The sequence below is a fragment of the Felis catus genome, chromosome E1 (assembly GCF_018350175.1).
Source record: "Felis catus isolate Fca126 chromosome E1, F.catus_Fca126_mat1.0, whole genome shotgun sequence".
Taxonomy (NCBI): domain Eukaryota; kingdom Metazoa; phylum Chordata; class Mammalia; order Carnivora; family Felidae; genus Felis; species Felis catus.
Window position 1 is genome coordinate 51,482,745 of NC_058381.1, and position 9,517 is coordinate 51,492,261.

The following is a 9,517-nucleotide window of genomic DNA, read 5'->3' on the forward strand; positions in this document are numbered from 1 at the left end:
AAGTCGGACGCTTAACCGACTGCGCCACCCAGGCGCCCCAATGTATTCTTAAATTACAAGTTCATTCTGTTACTATTGGATGTAGTGTTCTCTAAATGGCTATTAGGTCAAGGTGGTTAATAGCATTATTCAGATCTTCTCTATTTTTATTTGTTTACTTTATGCTTTTTCTATCAATTTCTGAGAGGCATGCATTGGAGTCTCCAATTATATTTGTGGGTATGTCTATTTTTCTCTTTTTAGTTCTACCTGTTTTTGCTTCATGTATTTTGGAGCTCTGGAACTAGATACCCACATATTTAGGATTATTATCTCCTCTTGATTTATTTAACCATTTATTATTGTATACTGTTTTTATTGTTATTACTTTAATAGTCTTGGTTTTTTAGAATAGCTTTAAGTTTACAGCAAAAATGATCAGAAAGTACAGAGTATTCACATATACCCTTTGTCCCCATACATACATGGTCTCTCCCACCATCAAAATCCTGCACCAGAGTGGTTCATTTATTATGTATTGTCTTTTTTTTAAGCTGGTGATAGTTCTTATTTTTAAATCCACTTTTCTGATATCAATAGAGCACTCTAGCTTTCTTTTGATTAATGTTACATATTCTTTTTGCATCTTTTCATATTCAAGCAATTCATAAGACTTTCTCATAGACAACATAACGTTGAACCTTTGCTTTTATTTTACCTGACAATCTATTTTCTATTTGGGGTGTCTGGATATTTAATGTAATTATTGATAAAGTATTTGAGTGTATTATCCCGCTATTTGAATTCTATTTATCTTATCTTTTTTTCTTGCATTAATTTATCAAGTATAGTTTATAATTAGCTTTCATTGTTGTATTATTTGCCTTCTTGTGTGTTTGTGGTTACAATCTACATCTTGAACTTATCACAATTATTTGCTAATATCATGCCACTTATCATATATCATAAAAATCTTACACTTCCATTCCTCCTAATTCATTACACTGACATCATACTTCTACATACATTATCAACCACACAGTGGTTAAGCCTTTCTGATTTAGATAACCAATCATTTTTAAGAAGATGATAAACAGTAAAAAACACAAACAAAACATGATTTTTTTTCTTTTTAAAATAGTTTCTGGTGCTCTTCGCTTCTTTTCTTTTTAAATAATGTTTACTCAATTTTTTTAAAGTTTGTTTATTTATTTTGAGAAAAGGAGAGGCGGCACAAGTGGGGGAGGGACAGAGAGAGAGAGAGAGACAGAGAGAATCCCAAGCAGGCTCCTCACTGCCAGCACAGAGTCCGTTATGCGGCTCGAACTCATGAAACTGCCAGATCATGACCTGAGCTGAAACCAAGAGTTGGACGCCTAACTGACTGAGCCACCCAGGTGCCTTACTTTTCTCTTTTTTGTATGGGTCTAAATTTTATTTTGATTCTATAGTCTTTCTACTTTAACATTTCTTATGGCACAGGCATGCTAGCAATGATTCTCTCTGCTTTTGTATCTGAAAAAAACAAAGTTTTATAGATTCCTCAGTTTTAGAAGATATTTTTCCTCAGTTTAATATTTTCATTGACTCCCTCCCCCCAATTTTTTTTTTAATTTATGTTTATTTATTTTTGAGAGAGAGCGTGAGTGGGGGAGGGGCAGAAGGAGAGGGAGACACAGAATCCAAAGCAGGCTCCAGGCTCTGAGATGTCAGCACAGACCCTGACGTGGGGCACAAACTCATGAACCATGAGATCATGATCTGAGCCGAAGTCCGACGCTGAACCAACTGAGCCACCCAGGCAACCCTCCCCCCACCCCAAATTTAAAGACATTTCTCTATCTTTAAGCTGGCTTGTTTAGTTTCTGCAAGAAACTTGTTATTATTCTCATCTGTGCTTTTCTATATTTAATAATCCTTCATTCTTGTGCTGTCTTAAGGTGATATCTTCATAGTTTTGAGCAGTTTGGCTATGATATGTCTGTTATCTTTTTGTTTGTTCATTTCTAACCTACTTGGGGTTTACTAAGATTCTTCAATCCGTGGTTTGGTTTGTTTCCTTAAAAGTGGAAAATTCAGCCCATGTTATCTCTTCAAATATCTTCTCTTTCTGTTCTCTCTCTCTCTTCCTTCCTTCCTTCCCAATTGCACGGATGTTCCACTATTGCGTCTTTCCTACTGCTCTGGTGTACTATTTGATATTTTTTAAAACTGCTTGTGTTCCCCCTGTTTTGATCATATCCATGACTCACCTTCAAATTCATTGAATCCTTTATCTTTAGCATCACATCTGCCAATAAGCCCATGGAAGTTTTCATTTCCAATATTATGTTGTAAATCTCCCACCCTGTCCGTATTCCCATTTGCTTCTTTTTATACTTTTCCATCTGCCCAGACATGTCTTCTACCTTTTTCATTCAGTATTTCGCATATTAAACATAGTCTGAGGGGCACGTGGGTGGCTGAGCATCTGACTTCGGCTCAGGTCATAATCTCTGGGTCTGTGGGTTTGAGCCCCACATTGGGCTCTGTGCTGACAGCTCAGAGCCTGGAGCCTGCTTCAGATTCTGTGTCTCCCTCTCTCTCTGACCCTCCCCCACTCACACTCTGTCTGTCTGTCTGTCTGTCTCTCTCTCTTTCTCCCATAAATAAATAAATAAATAAATAAATAAATAAAACATAAAAAATGAAAAAATAAACATAGTTTGCAAAATTTCCTGTCTGGTAATCCTCACATGAGTCCAATCTCTGGATTTGGTAAGGTTGACTGACTTATCCTTTCTTTCATTCTTTCCTTCGTCCTTCCCTCTCTCCTTCTCTCTTTCCCTCCGTCTCTCCTTTTCCATCCTCCTCTCCTTTCTTACAATTCTTGTTTGAATAGTGGACACTGCTTATGTGTAAGAGTAAAAAGGGAGGTAACCAGCATGTATGGCCTGAAACAAGCACATTTGTTTTTCTTTCTGATCCTTAGCGTGGGCAGTTGAGTCAATCGGGTTGGTAATCAAGCAGATGTTGCTAGCATTCCTGCCCCTCTGCCATGCCGTCCAAAGTGTACCTTGTATCGGTGGAAGGGGAGGGTTCTTGGGTGGGAGGGATTTTTCTGTGTCTCCTCCCCAAGCAGAGGGGTTTTATTCTATTTCTTCCGCAGCCATACTGGGCCACTGCCTGAGACCACTGGGAGGAACGGTAGTGCCCTTCCTGCGGCTGTAGGCTATGCTATCCCCATCTCGGGGGCAGACCTCTTGCTTTGACCCCTCACTCAGCAGAAATGTACCTTGGCTTTGTCCTTCAGTAGCTGATGCCCCTTGTTTGTTTTTTCTCTCAGAGACGGTTAATCTGTGTCTGAACCTTTGGGACAGAAGGGTTGCCTGCCCCTACCCCGGTGACTTAGGGCATTTGCTTTGTATGAGAGAAGTTTCCAAGAAAGTGGGTGTGGCTTCATGCTGAGTGCTACTGAAGGGGGCTCTCTCGGGTCCCTTGCCCTGTCCCTAAGTGCTTCCCATGAACACCAGGAGAGGTCCATGAAAAAGAGGCTATAAGGGACTGTGGATTCTCCTCAGGTCTAGGGCTCCCAGGTATTTTAAGCTGTCCTGTTAGCCCATAAATTTGGCTTTTAGGAATTTGCTAAAATTTTGGCTGTTTTCTTCTTCCCTGCTGTTATGGTGGCTGGCCTTTCCTTCCATATTCTGCCCCAGGCGAAACTGGTCTTTCTTCTCTCCTTAGAGTGGCTGTTATCTTTTGGAATTCACTTCATTTGGCTGCAGTGTGACCTCTGTTCTCTGATAAGGTCAAGAAAGGAGATGATTTTATAAATTATCTGGCTTTCCCCCCTTCACTTTTAGGGTGGGATCAATATTCTTTTGTATATTCCTTTACCCTAAGCAGAGGCAGCACACAGGATTTTGGGACCCACTTCCAAAGTTTATATTTGGGAAAAAAATAAAGTTTATATTTGGTAAGATCTGTCAGACCAGTCAGAGTTTACCTTTATGACTTTGTTGTGTGTATTTTTTCAATTTTACATTTAACCTCTCTTCCACATTCTGAGAAAAAGAAAACATTATAGTTCTTTAAAATTTATTCATCACATTGTGTTCTTTAATGTAGCTGGATTCCTTCTTCTTAACGGTTAACCAAAGGCCTCAAAACAATTTATTAAATAGATCAGTTTCCCCAAGTATTTGGCTCATACAACTTAATATATACTAAATTCCCACATGTATTTCTTCCCCTCTGTGTTTACACAGATGTATGGCATGATAGGTGTGGTCAATTGTCTGCAAAGATGACTGCCAGTAATTCTTCTCATTCTTATATGTGGATGTTGCTCGCCTACCAAGAAATGGAGAGTATTTCCTCTTCCCTTGAGCATTCTCTGGCCTGAGAATTGCTTTGGTTATTAGAGGTTAGGAGTTAGCTACACCACTCCTGGGCTTTGGGTTTAAGAAGCTTGGCCGACTCTGCCTTTGCTTGCTTAGAGTTTCGACTTACCATAACTAAGTTTGGCTATCCCGCTAGAGAGATCAGATGGAGATCATGACCTTCTGAAGGGTAGAAGCCCACAGGGAAAGGAGGACCTAGAAGATGAAGGACCATGAGGAGAGTGAGCCTCAGTTTCCCAGCTGAGGCGCTAGGCATGTGAAGGAAGCCATTTTGGATCTTCCAGCCTGGACTGGGTTCAACCTGACCAAGCCCAGCTATCAACTCAGGGAGAAGAAGTAAGCTTTCCCCCCTGAGCCATGGCAAACCAGTTAGAAACATGAGCCAATTAAGTGGTGGTTGTTTTAAAACACTACATTTGGGGAATGGTTGTTATGTACAAATAGATTAACGAGGTCATGTCAGTTAGAAACAATCCAAGTCATGCCACACTTTTGTTTAAAGTGCGAGAAGATGAATCAATTCTAGGAAATAAAAGAGAATTGGATACATTTATTACTAATTGCGGGGAATTTGCCAGAGGAATTAAATGGAAGATAAACCCACCACTCAGCACTAACGAGACCTCAAGAAGATGGACAATATTTATGTGTAAAAGACTGATCAGTGCAAATTTTGGGGTACAGTTATGTTGAAATAACTGTTAATAACAAGTCTTAGGACATCTTGAAGCCAATGCATTTGCACTTGCTTTTTATGTCCTCTACTGTTAGGGATGTCCCTTTTCAATTTAGGATCCTGAGTAACACCCCACTTGTTCTTTAGGGAAGTGATTACAAGTGTGGGCATTTTTTTCAGATGAGACCCTATCCACTGACCACAGATGTCAGGCCTTATTCTCACAGTAATTGAGTTGGGTCCATTCACTTGCATTCAACCTGACCTTTTTACAAACCAACTATGTGTATATTTAGAATATCAGGCAAGATGGCCACCGGGGCAATTAAAGCTGTCTGAATCCCTGTTAGAGATGCAACAGCATTGAGGGATGGAGAGGCAAAGACCAGAGCTTCTGAAGGCAGGTTTAGGAACATTAGCCTCTCTCTCTCCCTGTTGTGTCTACTGTTGAAATTAGACAGCAGCCCTTGCAAGGTAAACCCCAGGCAGCAGCTGTCAGTATTGGACATCTGGCAGTTGAGCTGTGCTGTGCTTTGGCACTGATTCACCTCTCCACCCCCAGCCCAGCCCGGAACTTTCTGAGGCTGAGTATCACAGATGCTTGTACTCCATGTATCACTCTTATTGCAAAGCAGCCCCAGAGACATGAAGGGAAAAATGATGTTATGGGGGAAGGGTTGCGGCGAGATGTCTCATGAGACGTGTTCTGCACACAGAAGGTGTGATGGCTGTGATGTTTGACATCACTCAGGAGTTATTTCACATTTACAAGCCTGTGATCAGATCCTGTTCATTTATTCTACCTAAAATGACACCACAGGAACAGTGGCTTGTAATGGAAAAATTTCTACCTGGGTCTTTTTATGATTTCGGCGAAGATATAAACATCCTCATTTTTCACAAGAGAATAAAAACTGTTAAACTTACATCCAATGGGGCTTTGCAGCCTTTCAAGTGGAGCATTAGAAGCCAGTTTCTGCTTTGGAGTTTAAATCTTTTAAACCCGAAAGCTGCCACTCTGAGGTGATCCACTTTTCATGTTCGTGAAAGCCTGGGTGAATCTTTAAAAGTAATAAAACTTGAATCGTCCCACTGGGGACTAGGAGATGAGCTTTCAGAGCAGGTGGATTCATTCAATTGCAATCATGTGAAGCTAAAGACAGAGCAAGAGAGGGGAACAGACAAGAAGATGAAGAGAGATGGTGTGGCTGACTTGAGAGGAATGACCCGCTCTTCTCCCACGGGTCATACCCTTCGATATAGTTTCTCATGCACCTAGGAAGAGAAACACAAAAAGCCATGCCACTGGAAGGCAAGTTCAGTAAAACACAGCCACAGGAAAACTCTCTCAACGATCAGTGTGTGCATCTTCTATTTTTTTATACAAAACAAGGAGAGATTTGTGTCAGACCAAGACCTATTGCATTGTGCTTTCCTTTTTCTATTCTAATGTTTATTTCTTTCTTTCTGAAAGAGAGTGAGAGAGAACACAGAGGAAGGGCAGAGAAAGAAGAGGGAGACAGAGAATCTGTCAGCACTGAGCCTGACACTGGGCTCGAACCCGTGAACCATGAGATCATGACCTGAGCTGAAGTTGGTTGCTTAACAGACTGAGCCACCCAGGTGCCTCTCACATTGTACTTTTCTGAATAAATTATATGGATGGGGGGGGGGGAATAAAGCAAATTATGATGCTGCATAATTCTCTAAGAAAATAAAAACCCATAGTGGTCTGAAATTATAGTTCATACATTTTGAGGTTGGTTTTCGGTCATTTAGTAGCTACATACAATGATATTTGTGAATATATAATACTTTCCAGGGGAGGAGGGGGGACAATAAAATAAAGCAAATAGCCAAATACCTGGATGTGAACAGCTATACGTTTGCTGAAGCCCGGAGCTCAGATACAAGTTGTGGACAGGAGGGTTTAGTGTCACAGCCAGTAGACCACACAGCGAGGGACACCCCCAAGGCCTCTGGCTCCAGGCCTATTCCCTTTATGTGACCTTTTGCTGTAAGAGGACTGTGCTAGGGGAGAGTCAGAATATTATTTTGAGACCTGGGATTAGTACCCAAACCAGCAAGAGAGGACCTGGAAATATATTTCCTTAAGCCTAATTGGCTAAAGGAATCTTCCTTCCAAGAACTCTGAGTTGCCAATGGTTTTGAGTTCTTTCTACTCCAAGCTTTGTGCAAAACAGATACAAACATATCCCCAGTTGTTTTCCCCTCAGGCCTGTTTCCTGCTGGAGGCAAAGTGTGGATATTCAGAGACGTGAAGAAAACATAGAAAACTGGACTTCAATATCTCTCTGCTACCCCCTACTTCTTTCTTAGGAGAAATCTCTTCTTTTCCTTCCACAGACTTTCTGCCTTCCAGAAGAGTAATTTTACCATATAGAACACAGAATACACACAGTAACCTTAATATATGAATGCAGAACAATTCAGCCAATATGAAATCAAGACAGCTTTAGAAAGGGTCATTAATCTATATGGAGTATAAAATAAGTATCCACTCTTAAGCTGAGTTTTTCTTTATGGCTAGGATTTTCTTCCACTTTCAAATGTGCTCACTGGAGCATTTTCTATTATCCTCATTTTAAAGCAGAGGAAAACACGGGGCGCCTGGGTGGCTCAGTCGGTTGAGCGTCCGACTTCGGCTCAGGTCGTGAACTCGCAGTCCGTGAGTTCGAGCCCCACGTCGGGCTCTGTGCTGACAGCTCAGAGCCTGGAGCCTGTTTCAGATTCTGTGTCTCCCTCTCTTTCTGACCCTCCCCCATTCATGCTCTGTCTCTCTCTGTCTCAAAAATAAATAAAGGTTCAAGCAGAGGAAAACAAGACCAACAGGTAAAGACCATCAGATTTGAGAATTTAATCATTGCAGCACAGTGCATGTAACTAACACAGGTATAATTTGGTGTTTTTTTCTTCAGTAGAATCTTTTCCATTTCGGTACCATTAAACTTGGTAAAGGCAAAAGAGACCCCAAGGGTAACACCTGCTTTAGTCTTTTTCCTCTTCCACAGCAGACAACAACACTCTTGTCAAACAGAAGGAATCCATTCAGTGTTGAGCCAGCGCCCAGGAACTTGTTAGAGAGTTTGAGGTTGCCAGGGCAGAGCACTAATTTTTGCAGACCCACCGACTTCGTGGCTCCAGGTTGCTAGATATTTGCCTAATCTTCTCCTCAAAGAGGGCCTTGATTTACTTGCTGTAGTTTCAACCAAGTTTTCAACTTTGAGACCATAATCCTGTGATCAGAAATCTCTTCATTGGCATGCATCCCAAGAAAGATCCTATAACCCTGGAGTCATGTTTGCATTCTAAACAGAACATGTGTTTCATACAGTGTGAAAATGCCAACAGAAACTGCCTGCTTAATTTTATCAACTTTCTTTTTTAGAGGGTGCTGACAGCCTTGCAGAGGCAGGGCTAGAAGCTTGGACCGGTAAACCTGCATTCTGTGGCTTTTTCGTTAAGTGGTACATCAGGAGATTAATTCAGCCTGAGTTTTGCATTTGCATTTTGTACCAATGCCCAGAGGTCTTGGGAGCAAATGCATATTTGATACCTATTTATCTTTGTCAAGGGGTTGTCATGGGAGCCAAGGTGATATTGACTTTAGTGAGGTCCTTTGAGGAGAGGTGATGGGCAACCGGATATATCTGCTAGGTTCTATTTTCACATCTATCTACTGTTTGCCAAAAGGTTAAGTTTCTCCCACATCTCTGTCAGCACTTTCCAACCTTTTCCTTCCCATGGTACTTTTGCTAACACCAAGCTAACATCAAGCATCGCTGCTGGTAGTGATGATGACAAACGGGGTAGAGATGTGTGCTTATGCGTCTATTTGCTCCAGGTGAAAGTTATTTTTTTTGAGCCTTCTAAAATTTTATAGGTTGGTGGGTGGTAGTTTAGAAGGAGAAGCCTGGGTCTTTTAGAAGGATATACCTTACTCTCTCAAGTGTGAGAGAACAGACCAAGAAAGGTAATGCATGTCAAAGAAGTATGAAGCAAAAGAAGTATAATGGCATCCTAAAAGAAAAAAAAAATTATAGCCCGGAACAATCTATTAGAGCAAAAGCTAGAACCATAGGAAAGCCATCATTTATTGACCTATCACTTAGATTCTAAGTCTGTTGTCATTTGAAACCTCTGTTATGGTTTCATCCATTACTTTAATACACTGCTTGGGGGGGGGGGGGGGACTGAGAAATGAATTTAAATCAAGTGTTAAGTCTCCAGTTCTGAATTTGTAAATGAGCTTTCCAATGTTATATCTCCTAAGCTTACAAATAAAGACCATTTTCTGAAAGCAATGCCTAAAATAATTAGAAAGACATTTTTCCGCCCAAAACACTCCGGGCTGAAAACACATGTGCTCTCTCTCTCTCTCTCTCTCTCTCTCTCTCTCTCTGTCTCTCTCACACACACACACACACACACACACACACACACACACACATCACACATA